Source organism: Pteropus vampyrus, unplaced genomic scaffold (assembly GCF_000151845.1).
Source record: "Pteropus vampyrus isolate Shadow unplaced genomic scaffold, Pvam_2.0 Scaffold12, whole genome shotgun sequence".
Classification (NCBI taxonomy): domain Eukaryota; kingdom Metazoa; phylum Chordata; class Mammalia; order Chiroptera; family Pteropodidae; genus Pteropus; species Pteropus vampyrus.
In genome coordinates, this window is record NW_011888793.1 from 3,576,160 (window position 1) to 3,593,569 (window position 17,410).

Sequence of the window (17,410 nt, forward strand, 5' to 3'; positions counted from 1 at the left end):
GAAAATAAAGACTGCAAAAAGAAAAAAATAACAAACAGAGCCCCAGTTAGCTATGGAACAACTTTAAGTGGCATACTATACATGTAATTGAAGTCCCCAAAACATGGAAAAAGAGTGGGAGACAGAATAAAATACCTAAAGAAATAATGACCAAAATCCTTTCGAATTTGATAAAATCTATACATGCTCAGTACCAAAGAGTTCCAAAGCAGCTCAACAAACCCCAGCATGAGAAAATGGAAGAAAACTAAACCAAGGCATATCATATTTAAATTGCTTAAATCCACTAATAAAGATAAGGGTAAAAGGGGTCAAACATATGATGACAGAAGGAAATTTAAATTACGTGGTGAACACAAAATGCAATATATGGATGATGTATTATTGAATTGTGCACTTGAAACCTATATATTTTCATTAACCAGTGTTACCCCAATAAATTTAATTTAAAAAAATATTTAAACAGCCATATGAGAGAGGGTGAGATTGTTTTTTAATTCAACCTAGAATTCTATACACAGCAAAAAATCTTTAAAAATGAAAGCAAATAAGAACTTTTTCAGATATACAGAAGGTGAAAGAATTTATCAAAATCCCTTAAGCAGAAGGAAAATGATACCAAATGGAAGTAAGGATCTACACAAAGAACACCAATTACACAAGGGTTAAAATAAAAGACTTTTTATAATAATAAAGGACCTTATTTATAAACCCATTTAAAAGATAAATGACAGCAATGTATTGTTAGGTTATAACATACGTAGAAATGAAATGGAAGATATAAATATCACAAAGTCCAGAAGAGGAGAAATGAAATATACTGTTGTAAGTTTCTTATACTGTAAATAAAGTCTGGCATCCAATATGTGAAGTGTGGCATTTCTAACATCACTACAGAAGCAATAACAAAAATAACTCAGAGCTAATAATCCTACAAGAAAGTCAAAATGGATTCATAAAACAATATTTAAAACAAATGGACGCAAACAAAAACAATAAAGGAGAATAAAGAACAGATGAGAAAATAGAAAACAAAAAACAAGATGATAAACTGAAACCCAACTCTAGCAATAATCACATTAAATATAAATGATCTAAATATCCTAAATAAAAGACAGCAATTTTTAGATTAAATTTTTAAAAAGCAAGAGTCAAATATAAAGTCATAATGAGGATTTTAAAAAAAGGATAGGGAAATTATGCTATGCTAACACTGATTTTAAAATGTTGGAGTGGCTCTATTAATATCAGACATAGTATATATTCTTGATTTTTAGAGCAAAGAAGATTACCAGTGATAAAGAGGGTCATTTCATACTGATAAGATGCAATTCATCAAGAGAATATAAAAAGTCTAAAAGTTTTTGCACCCACTCACTAATGACAAGCTTCAAAATATATGAAGCAGAAATGATGAAATGACAAGGAGAACTAGGCAAATCAACAATTACAAGCCAAGATTTAACATTTTCTGTCAATAATTAATAGAAGAAGTAGACAGAAAAATCAGTAAGAATATAGAAGACTTGAAACAGACTGTCAACCAATTTGGCATAAGTGAAAATTATAGACTACTGTACCCAACAGAAACAGAATTATTTTCAGGTGCATAAAAGCATTTACCAAGAGAGACCATAACCTAGGCCATAAGTCAAGTCTCAATAAATTTCCAAGGATTCAAATAATACAAAGTATATTCTCTGAAGAAAATAGAATTAAATTAGAATTAAAACAGAGGAATATCTAGAAAATCCCAAATATTTAGAAACTAAATAATACACCTCCAAATAACCAATGACTCAAAATCAAAATGGAAGTTAGAAAGTATTTTGTTTGAAAATAATAAAGTATTTTGTTTGAAAGCAAATAAAAATAGAACATATCAAAAGTTGTGAAATGCAGCTAACTCAGTATTAAAAAGGAAATTTAGAGCACTAAATGCCTATATTAGAAAAAAAGACACTAGTTATTAGGTAGGGTAATGCAAATGAAAACCACAATGAGATACCACCTCATACCTGTTAGAATGGCTATCATCAACAGGATAAGTAATAACAAGTATTGGGCAGGTTGTAGGGGAAAGGGAACCCTCATACACTCCTGGTAGGAATGTAAATTGGTAGAGCCACTTTGGAAAACAGTATGGAGGTTTCTCAAAAATTTAAGAATAGAATTACAACATCACCCAGCAATCCCTCTTCTGGATATCTACCCCCCAAAATTAAAAATATTTATCCATAAAGATATATGCACACTGATGTTCATTGCACCATTATTCACAGTGACCAAGACATAGAAACAACCAAAGTGCCATTTGATAGATAATTGGATAAAAAAGCTGTGGTACATATATAAAATGGAATATTACTCAGCCATAAGAAAAGATAAAATACTGCCATTTGTGACAACATGAATGGATCTTGAGATTATCATGCTAAGCAAAATAAGTCAGACAGAAAAAGTTGAGAACTATATGATTTCAGTTATATGTGGGATATAAAACTGAAAACTACAAAGAAACAAACAAAAACTCATAGACGCAGACAACAATTTAATGATTACCAGAGGGAAAGGGGGAAGGGGGAGGTAGAGAAAGGTAAATATATGGTGATGGAAGGAAATTTGACTTTGGGTGGTGATCACACAATACAAAATATAGATGATGTATTATTGAATTGTACACTTGAAATCTATGTAATTTTATCAACCAATGTAGCCCAAATACTTTTAATTATAAAAAGCTTCAAATTTATGACCTCATCTTCTACCTTAAGAAACTAGAAAAAGAAAGGCAAATTAAACCCAAAGTGATCAGAAGCAAATAATAAAGATCAGAACAGAAATCACTGAAACAGATAAACAGTAGAGAAAAATCAATATTTCTAATAGGCAAAAGATTTAATCAGACACTTTAACAAATAAGACACAAAATGGCAAATAGCACATGAAAAGATGATTAACATTGTTAGTCATTAGAGAAATAAATATTAAAACCAGAGAGACAGTACTATAATATATCTATTAAAATATATAAAATTAAAATTGACAGTACTGAGAGCTGGCAAAGATTCAAAGCAACTGGTATTCTCATACATTGATGGTAGGAATGTAAAGTGGTACAATTACTTTGGAAAAGAGTTGGGCAGTTTCTTAAAAAATTAAACATGCGACCGAGCCATCTGTATATCTTACATAAATGCTCAAGAAATATAAAAATATATGGCCAAGGACTTGTGTATAATGTTCATAGCAGCTTTATTTTAAAGTCAAAAACTAGAAACAACCCAAATATCCATAACCAGATGAAAAGATAAAGAAATTGCAAGATTTTCAGTCAAGCTGGTGGAATAGGTAAATGCTGTGTTTGCCTCCTCTCGTGACCACATCAAAATTACAATTAAACTACTACAGAACAATCATCATTGAAAATCACCAGAAGTCTAGCTGCATAAAAGTCCTACAACTAAGGACATACAGAAGATACCTTGAGACCAGTAGGAGGGGCAGAGAGGTATAATGGGCTGATCCCAACCCACGTGTGGTGGTTAAAAATCAAGAGGGATATCTCGGCTGCGAAAGTTCCTCTGGAGGAGCTAGGGGTCCCAGCCCCACACCAGATTCCCCAGCCCAGGGTTCAAGTACCAGGAGGAGAAGGCCCCACAAAATCTGGAATTGAAAATCAGCAGAGATTGTGGCTGAGTGAGACAGAAGTTGGCTGGAATTCCTCCCAAAGGGCCAATGCCTGGACTTACCTGCTGACCAACTCACTCTAAACTCCAGCACTGGTCAGCAGCTCAGAAGTCTCCAGGGACACATGAGAAAGAACTGAATTATCTGGCTGCAGGATGAGGGCTGGAGGGGCAGTGTTCTCTCAGACAGAAGTGCTGACAGAGGCCACTGTTCCTTTGTTGAGCCCTCTCCTCACCCAGCATGCAGATGCAGGCACAGACGCAGGCGCAGACACAGGAGGAGAGTGTATCTGAGTCTCCATCAGCCTGACTAACAGCCTGGCTAACACCCTGGCGATTCCGAGACCCCACCCCACCCAACTTGCAGGCCCACCCAAGCTGCTTCCAGTGGATATTCCATACAAATAGCCTGTTTTGACTTATGCTGCAAACTTTCCTAAAACCTCTCGAAGATTCACAAAACCTAAACAAGCAGCATCTGGCCTCGGTGTGCCCCGTACCTCTTGCTGAGCAGTCCCAAGCCTAGCACTAGCAGCAGCCGGCTTCCGTTTACAGCTTGGCCTCTTGAGATATATCCAAGCCTAGCATGGGTGGCAGCCATTTGCAGATTGCTTGTTAGCTCACCTCAGGTGGCCCTGGGCAGGGTTTAAGTTGCAGCTGAACTTAGTCTGCAATGAAACCCTTCCAAGGTGGTGCTGGTATGCACGATCAGTGGCCGGCTCACATCTGAGGCCAGAGCACCACCTGGGGCCACATCCAAAGACAACACACCTAAAGGGCAGACTAAAAAGGCATCACAGCCCTGCTATAGCAAAACCTGATCCACAGAGTTAGCCTCTGCACAACACCTTCTCCACTGTAGTCACTGGTCAGTTTTCATAACCAACTCGAGGATCAATTCTTCCCATTGATATGTAAACAGCAACCAAGGCTCAACTACAACAGGAGGGCACACACAATCCACTCAAGGAACACACACCTGGAGCACCAAGCTCAGGTGACCAGGGAGACTATGCCACTGGGTCCCAAAGAACATCTGCTACATAAGGCCATTTTATTAAGACTGGGGGACATAGCAGCTCTACCTAATACATAGAAACAAACACAGGGAGTCAGCCAAAATGAGGAGACAAAAAAAAAACATGTCCCAAATGAAAAAACAGAACAAAGCTCTAGAAAAAGAACCAAACAAAATGGAGACAAGTAATTTGCCAGATGCAGAGTTCAAAACACTGGTTATAAAGATACTCAATGAACATAGGAGAAGAGTAGATGAACTCAATGAGAACTTTAACAGAGACAGAAAACATAAAAATGGAAATAGAAAACATAAAATAGAACCAGTCAGAAATGAAGAATACAATAACTAAAATGAAAAATACCTTAGGAGGAATCAACGGTAGATTAGACAAAGTAGAGGATCAAACCAGCGATTTAAAAGATAAGGTAGCAGAAAACACTTAATCAGAACAGTAAAGAGAAAAAATGAATCCAAAAAAATGAGCATAGTTTAAAGGGCCTCTGGGACAACATTAAGAATACCAACATTCACATCATTGGGGTACCAGAAGGAGAAGAGAGAGAGCAAAGAGTTGAAAACCTATTTGAAGAAATAATGACCAAAAATTTTCCTAACCTGACATATAAGGAAATAAACATACAAGCCCAAGAAGAGCACAGAGTCTCAAACAAAATGAACCCAAAAAAGCTCACACCAAGACACATGATAATTAAAATGACAAAGATAAAAGGCAAAGAGAGAATCTTAAAAGCATCAAGAGAAAAGTAGTTAGTTACCTACAAGGGAGCTCTCATAAGACTGTCAGTTGATTTCTCAACAGAAACTTTGCAGGCCAGAAGGGATTGGCACAAAATATTCAAAGTGATGAAAAGCAAGGACCTACAACCAAGAGTACTCTACCCAGCGAAGCTATCATTTAAAGTTGAAGGACAGTTAAAGAGCTTTCCAGACAAGAAAAAGCTAAAGGAGTTCATCACCAACAAACTAGTATTACAGGAAATGTTGGAGAGACTTCTTCAAGAAGAAAAAACATAAAAGATATGTTTTATCTTCTACATACCTATTAACAATTACTTTGAATGTAAGTGGATTAGGTGCTTCAATCAAAAGATAGGGTGGCTGAATGGATAAGAAAACAAGACCTTATATATGCTGCCTACAAGAGACTCACTTCAGATTGAAAGATATGTGCATACTGAAAGTAAAAGGATGGAAAAAGATGTTTCATGAAAATGGAAACAAACAAACCAAAAGAGCTAGAGTTGCAATACTTATAACAGACAAAATAGACTTTGAAACAAAGGCTACATCAAGAGACAAAGAAAGACCCAGTAATCCCACTTCTGGGTATTTATTCGAAGAAACACAAAACACTACTTCAAAGGGACATGTGAATCCATTTGCTCATTGTAGTATTATTTACAATAGTTGAAATATGGAGGCAACTTGGGTGTCCATCAATGGATGAATGAATAAAGAGGTAGTATGTATATACAATGGAATATTACTCAGCCAGAAAAAAGAATGAAATCTTGCTATCTACAAAAATATGGATGCTCCTAGAAGGTATTTTGCTGAGTAGAGTAAATCAGGCAGAGAAAGACAAATTCCATATGATTTCGCTTACATGTGGAATCTAAAAAACGAAATAAACAAACAAAACAGAAACAAACTCATAAATACTGAGAACATTTTGATGGTTGCCAAATGGGAGGGATTTGGGGGAGATGGGTAAAAAGGGAGAAGGAATTAAGAAGCACAAATTGATAGTTACAAAATAGTTATGAGGATGTAAAGTATACCATAAGGAATATAGTCAATAATATTGTAATAACAGAAGGGTACTAGATTTATTGGTGTGATCACTTTATAAGTTATATATATATGTCTAATCAATATGTTGTACACCTGAAACTAATATAATATCGTATGTCAATTGTAATTAAAAAATTTAAAAATTTAAAAAATGAAATACAAGTTGGTAGTTACAAAATAGTTATGGGGATAAAAAATATAGCATAAGGAATATAGTATAGTTATTAATATTGTAATAACTATACATAGTGTCAAGTGGTTACTAGATTTATCTGGGTGATTGCTCTATAAGTTATATAAATGTCTAATCACTATGTTGTATACCTGAACTAATATAATATTGTATGTCAACTGTAATTGAAAAATAAAAAATTATTTTTTAAAAATTATACTATCCGTGTATATGGCCATGCCACCCTAAACAATCCCTATCCCATCTGATCTCAAAAGCTAAGCAGGGTCGGGCCAGGTTAGTACTTGAATGGGAGACCACGTAGGAAGACCAGGTGCTATAGGCATAAAAAAATAAATAAAAAATAAGGGATTGTAAACTGACAAAGTCCTTGCAATCTGTGAGGTCAACCAAGGGTTGTCTCGCCTAAAAAAAAAAAATTATGCTATCCGTATAATGGAATACTACTTAGCAATAAAAAGAACAAAACACTAATGTGCAAAACAGCACAGATAAATCTCAAATAATACTGAGTGAAAAAATCTAAACCACCAAAAAAATGAATAAATACTATATGATTCGATTTCAATAACATTAGAAAATAAAAACGAGTCTATGGCTACAGAAAACTGAAAGAAGTTGTGTGGGGATGAGGTGGGGCACAGAGAGGCAAGAGGGGGCATTACAAGAGAATAAGGAATCTTTGGCAGTGGATATGTTCATTATTTGATTGTAGTGATCACAAGTGTGCACGTATTGCAAAAATTATCAAATTATACTCTATAAATAGGGGCAGTTTACTTTATATCAATTATACTTCAGTTAAGATTTTTATTTATAACCAAAAACATGGAACATTTGGAACATTACCCAAAAAGGACAACTCCAGTGAAGTGCTATAGGTGTGGGAGGAGGGAGTGGCGAGGAAACCTAAAAATGTCATAAAGAGGGTAAGCAAATCAGAGAGTGCCTATGAAGCAGAATCCTGGCAGACAGACTACCCACTTAACAATTTTGCCTGAGCAGCAGAGTACACCATGAGTGGATGAATCCAAAAGTCAAGTTCAGTTAAAGGTTGTACTTAATTACAGTCATATTTTTTTCGGCCCATTGGATTTCTTCAGCCTCTATTGCCATGCTGACTTGTCTGATTGTTAAATCACATCGAAATCTAGGATGATGACACTGGCCAAAAAAAAAAAAAGGATTTGTGACTACACCCAGATGCAAACATGATTACATGTTTGTTTTCTAAGATTCAAAAAGAGAAAAAGGTGACTGGCTTTTCCCGCTAGCTTTCAAAAGTATAGAATTGTTGACACTCATATAAATATGGAAGAAAGAAAGGAAGAGACAAAAGCACACAATGAAAATGATTGGAAAGTTGACTTTATTTTATAACACAAGGACTAGAAATCACACGTTGTCTAAAAGATAACCACGAGAACATAATATAAAATTTAAACTTTCAACTATGTCTAAAATCTATAAAGCTGCAATCAGATCTATTATTGGCAAGCCACAAGTACTTTGTGTGACACAGGGACAGAGGCAAAACAATCCTTCAAAATTTGAATACTAGGCCTGGATGCTGATGTAATAGAGAACAATGATTAAACTTTCAATCAAACAGATTTTTTAAATATGTTGCATGTCATAGCCAGAGATTTCAAATCCAAGACAAAATCTGGTGTTAGTTATAACAGAGATGAATTGGGTGGTCTTTTAGTACACAGATGATCACAAAATCAGCATAATGTGGAAATCAATTCAAGGACTCTTTTCTTCATCTCAGTTCATGAAGATTCCAAATTAATAAAAGCGATGTTATAGATTTATGAGCCATGGCCCTGCAAAGCGTTTTATGCTATTTTCCAAGTTATTTACCATGTTTCAAAGCAAAATCATTTAATATGAACTCCATTCTCTCACTATACCTAAATATCTTTACTTTTTAAACAATTGAATTCTTGATTATTTTTTCCAGATGCACAGGGCTTCAAAAAAATAAATAAATAAAACTGGGTAAATTTCATCCCTGAACCATCTGGAGAGCTAGAAGAAATGGGGCTGGTCTCAGTGCCAGCTCTCTCTAGAGCCTATTTTATGCTCACTCACATCCAATTGAATATCCCTCCCTATATAGGAACATTTAATTGAAATATTACAAGCTCCCACGTGATCACTTTCTTCTCAAGTTTGTTTCCAGGGAAAGCTCTGCAATTGAATGATGTAGGATGCTTATCAGAAAAATGAAAGCACAGTGTGATTTTTCTTTATGTTACAACCACCAGGAACTAAATCCAAATTTCTTGCCCGACTATCATAATCTGTTTAGCCTTGGTGCCTAAAACAAAGGGAACTTTCTCCTTCTGAAATATGACCTCTGTTTCTTAGCAGGTATTCTATGCCAATACGCAAGCCACATTTTAGAACTAGATAAAATGTGCAACTAAAGTAAATGTAATTGAGAGACAAATATTAAATGTCATTACATGTTTATAAACTACAGCAGCTTTCATCCATCCTACAAGTATTTTATGCTCATTATTATCATGTCAGGTTCTGCATTAATGGCTCATATACGGGGATGAAAAAAACTCGGTTCCCATATCAAAGGACTTATAGGCTAGTGGGGGAAATAGACAAGAAAAGTGAAATTTCTCTGAATGGTTGCAAAGCCCTACAAGAAAGAAAGTGTTTTAGAGATTCAAATATTTCATCTAAAGCCATAACTCCTTAGAAGGACAGTTATTATAAGTGACAGCATCTTTCTGCTTTGTCCTTCAATTATTTCTTCAATCTTAAAGCACCCTTCTAGTCAACATCCATTCACCTCTCATATGAAGACAATGGCCTCAATTTCAAATATTCTGGCACAATCCTCAGGTCTTATACCAGATCATATGCCCCATGTTTCAGAATGCAATCATCAAACACATTTATTCCTACTTTCACATCCTGGCTCAAGCTGCCCTCCCCGCTCAAAAAGCATTTCAACTTCATCCATCCAAATCTTAAATAACCTTCAAGGCTCAGAGTAGGTACCATTTTTTTCTGTTGCTACAATGGCCTATCTTGTCTATTCCTCTGAACTCCTGACACACATGAGAATTTAGACCCACTTTTACCTCTAGTTGTGTCCTGTATATTAGTTTTACCCCACCAACTAAACTCTTTAAGTTCCTTCAAGAACCATGTGCTCTGATAATGCTGAAAACACAGCAGATGCTTGAAAATATATAGGTTAATCCTAATTTATGTGGAAATAGAGGCCAAGTGAGACAATAATTTTCTCAAAGTAGCAGGGTTAAATAATAAATACACATTAATTGCTACCATTCACCATGTACCAACATGCTAAGTTCTGTGTTATTCAATATTAGAGAAAAAATAGATTCTGGTTTCTCTAGTTTTTAAGAAAGCACTTATATGTTTCACTCAAATCAGCCATATTATTATCACGTTTTATTTGTCAAATATCTACTTTGTGCCAAGAACTGTATATCAGCTATTTTACTTAATTTTTATGGAACCATATTTAGTAAGTATGATTACCGTCCCTCAAAAATATTAAAGAACTTATCCATGTACTCATTGCATGGAGTTGAGGCAAGATTCTAAACTAGGTCTTTCAGTCTTCAAATCTTTTGTTCTTCCCCACTCTGCACCACCTATGAATCCCGCCCCCCCAAAAAAATCCATTCTTACATCAACTCATTAATTAATAAAAAGTGTATGAGACCTGTTCATCCAATCCATACTACATCAAGTTTATACCCAGGTCCACATTATGTAGCACCAACTGAATAGTTTGTAATTTTCCATAACATTTTAGTTCTGGAGATTTTAAACTCCTAATTTTCTAGCATTTATAAAAATTATATAGTCAGTCACCTGAGAGATCTAGGTTCTTTAGACAATGAGCAACTATGAACTGTATTTTGTATAGTTCCTAATCCCATACCTAGTGGTCCAGACTCTAAATTGTTTTACTACGATGTTGTCTGTGTGTGTGTGTTTCGGTGTTGATTATTTAAATAAAATGATATCATACTCTAGATTTCAGCCTGAAGAGCTTATTTCTTTGTCTGTTTTCTCTGGTCAAATCACTGTATTTAATTCATTGTGCATGTTTAGAGGTAGGTTTTCCCGCCACACCAAGCCATTGCAAATTTCACAAGTGGTGTAATAATTACCATTAGATCAAGGAAATTTATTATAGAATACATTTATTTTATACATGCACACATTTTGTTAATGCAATTGGTAATTATTTACTTATTTATTATCAATAGTGCCTCAAAGTCAGTGCAACCTTAATTACTTCCTAATTATCCAGACCCCTATTTCTTCATAAAGACAGACTTGAAAACAGCAGTTCAATAGCTCAGACATTTTACAACTAACATTGATTTCTCCTCCCTCCTCATTTATTGATGGACCATTCTCTCTTGTATTTTTTTTCCCTGATAAAGTTGTAAATGACTCTGCTTATTTTATTTAATTCTTTCAGTTACCATTAGCTCACTTGGCCTATTTATTTCCTTTGCCTCTTCTGGCTGTACTCGTTCTGTTGAGATTCTCTGATTTGAATCCTTCCCTGTGATCCATTTTCAGTAAATGTTCCTTTCACCTTTAAACTTCAATGTTTCATAGCCTATAAATTCTGTGCCCCTCCTTCCACAAAATCGTGCTACAAAATAATCATCCTCACTTCATGTCAACATACACACTATTGTTTTTGAATTGTCCCCTTTTTTTGTAGCTTTAATATACCTGAAAGTTGCAGATACAATATCGCTTATATTTCTACACACACACAAAACAGACTCCTCGATGAATAGCATATGTATTTACCTCCAGTAGCCTGGGGGAAACAGAAACAATCAGAATAATTCTATAAATAGAAGCTTCATCAGTTTAATCTTTTCAAAATTTCCACAAACATAAGCCATTCTGCCCAAGGTAAAATTCTCTTCAATGATTTGCTCTGTCCATAGCACAAGACCCTTATTTATCCTCCATTCTCATTCTAAGCTCCAAAATGTGCTGCAAACTGTGGATAATCTCTGCCTGGGGAACAGGAGAGGAAGATAACCTTTCCTCTAAATAGTGGAGAACATTTCTTACTAACATCTAAACCTCAGGTGATAATTTTTTGATATATTCCTTTCTCTCTTTTCTGAAAGTGATCTTTATCTTGCTTCTAAGCGTTCTAGACTATTAAAGACACAAACAAAAAAACTATCATTTTAAACTTAACCCATAGCATGAGGCATGATGAAGAATAGTATTGTATCAGTTTCCTATTGCTCCTATAACAAATCACCATAAACTTGATGGCTTAAAGCAACACAAATTTTATTGTACAGTTCTAGAGGTCAGAAGTCTGAAATGGGTCTCATTGGGCTAAAATTAAGGGGCAACAGGGCTGCATTTTTTTCTAGATGCTCCAGGTAGAAAAGAATCATTTCTTTACCTTTTCCAGTTTCTAGAAGCTGCCCACAGTTTTGGCCCCTCACCCCCTTCTATCTACAAAGCTAGCAGCAAGTGGATAAGTCTTTTTCACGTTGCATCACTCTGATACCGACTCTCCTGCCATCTTTTACCTATAAGGACTCTTGGGTCACTGGATATCCAAGATAATCTTCTCATCTCTAAGTCAGCTGATTAGCAAAATTAATTCTTCCTTGCCCTGTAACATAACATATTCACAGTTCTGAGAGTTAAGACATGGACATTTGGGGATGGGGAAACATTATTCTCCTTATCACAATATTATGAATAAATTTAGGTTTATTTAAAAAAATAAAAGAACTTGCATTTTCAAATGAATGTTATTCTCTTCAAAGTAGACACTTGGGAAGACCCCACACTTATTCCAGACATGCTACAAATGTTAGAGGGATTCTTTTTTGGGTGCAGCATTGGCCTTGACATGCCCCGTACCTCTTTTTAAGCAATTCCAATCCCAGCACTAGTGGCAGCTGGCCTCAGTTCAAAGTTTAGCTTCTCCCAGACACTTTCAAGTACAGCACGAATAGCAACCATCTGCAGATCACTCTGTAGTTCATACCAAGTAGTCCTAGGAAGGGCACACACAGTAGATGACTTTGGCCTGCAACAGAGCACCTCTCAAAGGTCCCAGAACCAACATATCCAGTGGCCGGCTTCCAACCACACAAGAGCACCAAAATTGAAAATAACCCAAATGTTCATCAAAGTAAAATGGGTAAATAATATCATTTTATAATAGAATAACAGACAGCAATGAAAAAACTACTGTATATACAACATAATTGATTCTCATAGACATAATATTGAGCAAAAGAAGCCAGACACACACACACACACACACACACACACACACACACACACAAAATCATATGGTTTCATTTATATTAATTGAGAGATGATACAAGAGAACCTGCTGAGTTCTAGAACTTTTCCATATCCTGATTTGGGGTTACACATCTAGCTGTGCACTTAAGACTATGTGCTTCACTGTAAGTTTAGCTTCAATAAGGAAGTAAAAAAAAAAGTAAAACCATTATTTAGGATTTTTGCATCTATGTTCACAGGTAAAAGGGGCAATAATTTTCTTCTCTTGTTTTATCTTGTCTCGTTTGGGCATCAAGATTAGACTAGCCTCAGAATATGAACTGGGTGCTTTTTATCCTTTAAATGTTTTCTAAATCATGGAAGAACCTTGCAGAATCATTATAAGGAGCAATTAAATAATCTAAGAGTATATGTGGAATAATGCATAGCCTTGAAACATATAAGGAAGTATTCTCTTATCATTACCATTGCATTTTGATTCTTCTCTTATATATGTCAGCCATCTGAATTGTTTACTTCACATTGGAAACAATTTCTGTTTAGCTTCAATAAGGACAACCCTGAAGATTCTGAATTAGTTTTGTTTGGAAAGAGAGTAAGAAAGGATTTATAGATGTCAAAATCAAGAACAGATAATAGAAGTTAACATAGAGATATGGATCAAGTTCTGAAAGTGATTTGGGTAAAAATAAATGAGAACTCACCTATACTTGACTTTTAGATAAATATTAAATATTAAATAAGTGATTTTCTATTTCAATATTCTTTCATCATGGCCCTTTTGCTGCTCTCCAAATTGCCTTTAATATGAAAGATGAAATCATTTCAAAACGTTTGCATTGAACACTGAAATGATGACATAGATGCCTTGTTTAATAATTCTGGTGTATTTTTCTAAGTCCTAAAAAAATAAATGTAGTGTTTAAATATAATTATAATGAGTGAAAAATTCACCACACTTTTTAAAAATTTTAGTTACTCTAAGGCTTGAGACTTGAGTGGCAAACTTCCAGAGAAAGTGTTAGAAGAATTGGCAAGGAGAGCTAGCTAGGGTAGTGCCAGGGGTTTTCACATTACACTTAATCACAAGAAAACCCCAGTGAGGAAAAGATTATCCCCATTTAATTATAAGGAAACAGATCAGAGTTTAAGTAACATGTGAATAATCATATATGACTAGGAGACTCTCACACTAGCACTTGAATCAAGGTCTCTCCTCCTCCAAGGCCCACCCTCTTTCCACTTACACAAACCAGGGTAGGCAAAGGTTCCCACTTCATTTGAAATTGAACTGGTGAAAATTGAAAAGTGACTCACAGTAATCACAGACATAAGACATTAGCTGCAACAGGCACATTTGAATGTCATCTGAACATCTTGTGGTTTTGAAGAATTACCCCTTTTCCCAGGACGAGCAAAGTCCAAGCCCATTACATGCCATACATCTTCCAGAAGACATAAATATTTTCCCTTGTTTCTTCATTTCTCTCACTTGTCAGACATAATGAAAACAGAACAGCTTACCAACAGGTATTGGTTTCTCTTTTTTCAATAGACTATTAAAGCTTAATTAAGTGACAATTATAAAACTATTAAAAATTAAAGAATGAAAAAAAGTTCAATGTTTTCAATACATTCACAAAAAGCACAGGTAAATCAGAGAGATAGGCAGGGAATCTAGAGCAGTCAGAGCTCCTGGTTAAAGACAATGCAGTCATGGTATGGCCCTAGGTCAATCACAGACGGGGAGCTGAGGAGGGCTACGTGGGAGCTCGGCCCTGGGAACTCCTTGCCTGATCAGCACACAAATCATTTAGCAATCATTATCATAATTACTGTTAAATTATTGTTCTGCTGGGGGACAGGGAGAAGGCCTAATTTTGCACTCCAATTTCACTGCATTTTCCAAGATGACTATTTATATTTACAGAATAAATAATTTCTTTTCCCACAATTGTATCAGAGAAGCCAAGCCTTGCCTGGTGACTTTTAATTCTAATTCCCTATTCTTAATTTTTCAGTGGCTTTGGGCAAGGCATTGGAGTGCTCAATGCCTTAATTCCTTGAGTTACTAAACAGCAATAATGATACCTGCTCTCCTTGGGCTGTAGACTGATTGCTTAAAGATTGCTAAGCGCTTTGAAAAAGAAATAGCTAAGGGGGAAAAAAATCATCTTTAGGGGAAGGTGAAATGTAAACGGCATCTTTGAGTCTTTTATTGGCCTCTTTCTATTTATTGTGAACTTCTCTCAGCTCTTCAAAGTCACTGAATTCCTTCCCATCTCAGCACCTGCTCACCCCTGGATCCCTATGCATCTTACCCTGCTCCATACACTCTAATTAACTCTTACACATCCATACATGTCAGTATAAGTATCTCTTCCTGAGGAAAGCTTCATAAAGGGAAGGACAGTGTCTGTCTTGGTCACCACTGTATGGCCAGTGCCTAGCACAGCACCTGACTGACATATGGAAAAGCTCAGTCAGCATTTTATTTGTTTGTTTGTTTGTTTGTTTGTTTGTTTGTTTAATCTATGTGGGTTCTGAGACAATTCATTTAATCACTCTGGGCCTTGGTTTTCTCATTTGCAAAATAAATAGATAAAAGAAATCATCTCCAATGTCCCTTCAGGGCTAAAAATCTGGGATTATGATTTGGGGATCAAATCCTCACTCCATTCGCCTATTGTGTGAGACCTTCAGCAAGTTTCCTAATCTCTCCAAGTTTATTGCCACATTCATGAATTGGGAATAATACTACCTCAAAAAAATACTCTGACGATTACACAAGATAAGCATGTGAATGTATACAGAACAACAGCTAACTTATAGTTAGCACTTGAGACAAAAATTTCTCTCCCCCGAGTCTTTTCTGCCTCCATACAATGGAGTACGATGAAGCAATAAAAAAGACTGAGGAAGATCTATATAAATTGCTATGGATAGGATCTCAAAGATACATGGTTAAGTGAAAAACACAAAATACAAAACGGTGTTTGCAGAATATTGCTATTTTTACAATAAGAGGTAAATGTCCAGATAAATAGCTATTTCTTGATATTTTCAAAAAGAAACAATGATAGAATAAACCAAAAACTAATAAAATTAATAAAATGGTTATTTCTATAGGGACCAAACCAGTAGGGTGAAGGAGAAAGGCATGAAAGCTAGAGGCATGTCTCTGAAAGAAACTTATTTGATAATTTTTACTTTGGCATATGTAATTGTTTTACACAGTGAAAAATAATCAAAAAGAGAAAAAAATCCCTAAAACTTGAAACAAACTGGAAAGAAATGAGGCTAATTTCTTTATTATGGTAAAACATATGTAACATAAACTTACCATTTTTGCTATTTTTACCATTTTTGAGTATACAGTTCAGTGGCATTAGTACATCCATATTGTTTGGCATCTATCACCACTATCCATCTCTAGAACTTCTTCACCATCCAAACTGAAACTGTACCCAGAACATAATAACTTCCCACTTCTCCTCCCCCAGGTGCTGGTAACCACTATACTACTTTCTGTCTCCATGAATTTGACTACTCTAGGTTCCTCATAGGAGCAGAATCTTTCAGTACTTGTCCTTTTGTGGCTAACTTATTTCACCTAGCCTAATCTCTTCAAAATTTATCCATGGTACTGTATGTCAGAATTCCATTTCTTTTTAAGATTGAATAATATTCCATTGTATGTATATACTACATTTTGTTTACCTCTATTTACCATCGATGGACACTTGAGTTGTTCTACCTTTTGTCTATTATAAATAATACTATTGTAAATAAACAAAAGTGTACAAGTATCTGTTCAAGCCTTTGTTTTCAATTTTGGAGGATATATACCCAGAAGTGGATTTGCTGCAATTGAAGCTAACATTTAATCAAGCTGGTAGCATAAGCACTCAGGGAATAATTACTTCAACTAACTTGAAAACAAAATCACTACATTTTTACTGTATCTCCCTAGAGGGATATATCCTAAGAACAAAAGAATAGGAAAAAAATTAATAAGAAATTATATTAAATATAAATCAAATAAGGAAATGAAAAATAAAATAAGTGATTATATCTATGTCATTAGGAGCCAATATTTTCATCATAAAACAAAAGAAGTGGCAACATAAAATCAAAGAATATAATTGAAAATGCAGTCATCTTAAATTTTTCTCTTTCTAAAAAGAACACATATTCCTATCTACCAAGAAGGCCTAGAGGCAATAAGAATCCAGAAGCAAGGAGCCTTCCTGGTGCCTAGGTTATGGTCTCTAAATACCATTTTCACCTAAAAGGAACCAGGGCTCTTTGGAAAGATGGCTGATTCCAGCTCTGGGCAGAAAATACTCAAAATGATCTTGGAATATT

General features: G+C 35.2%; 1 pseudogene; it reads left to right on the forward strand.

Moving 5' to 3' along the window:
* The first annotated feature begins 6,924 nt into the window (after positions 1-6,924).
* Positions 6,925-7,043, forward strand: LOC111733042 (annotated as a pseudogene).
* Positions 7,044-17,410: the final 10,367 nt, after the last annotated feature.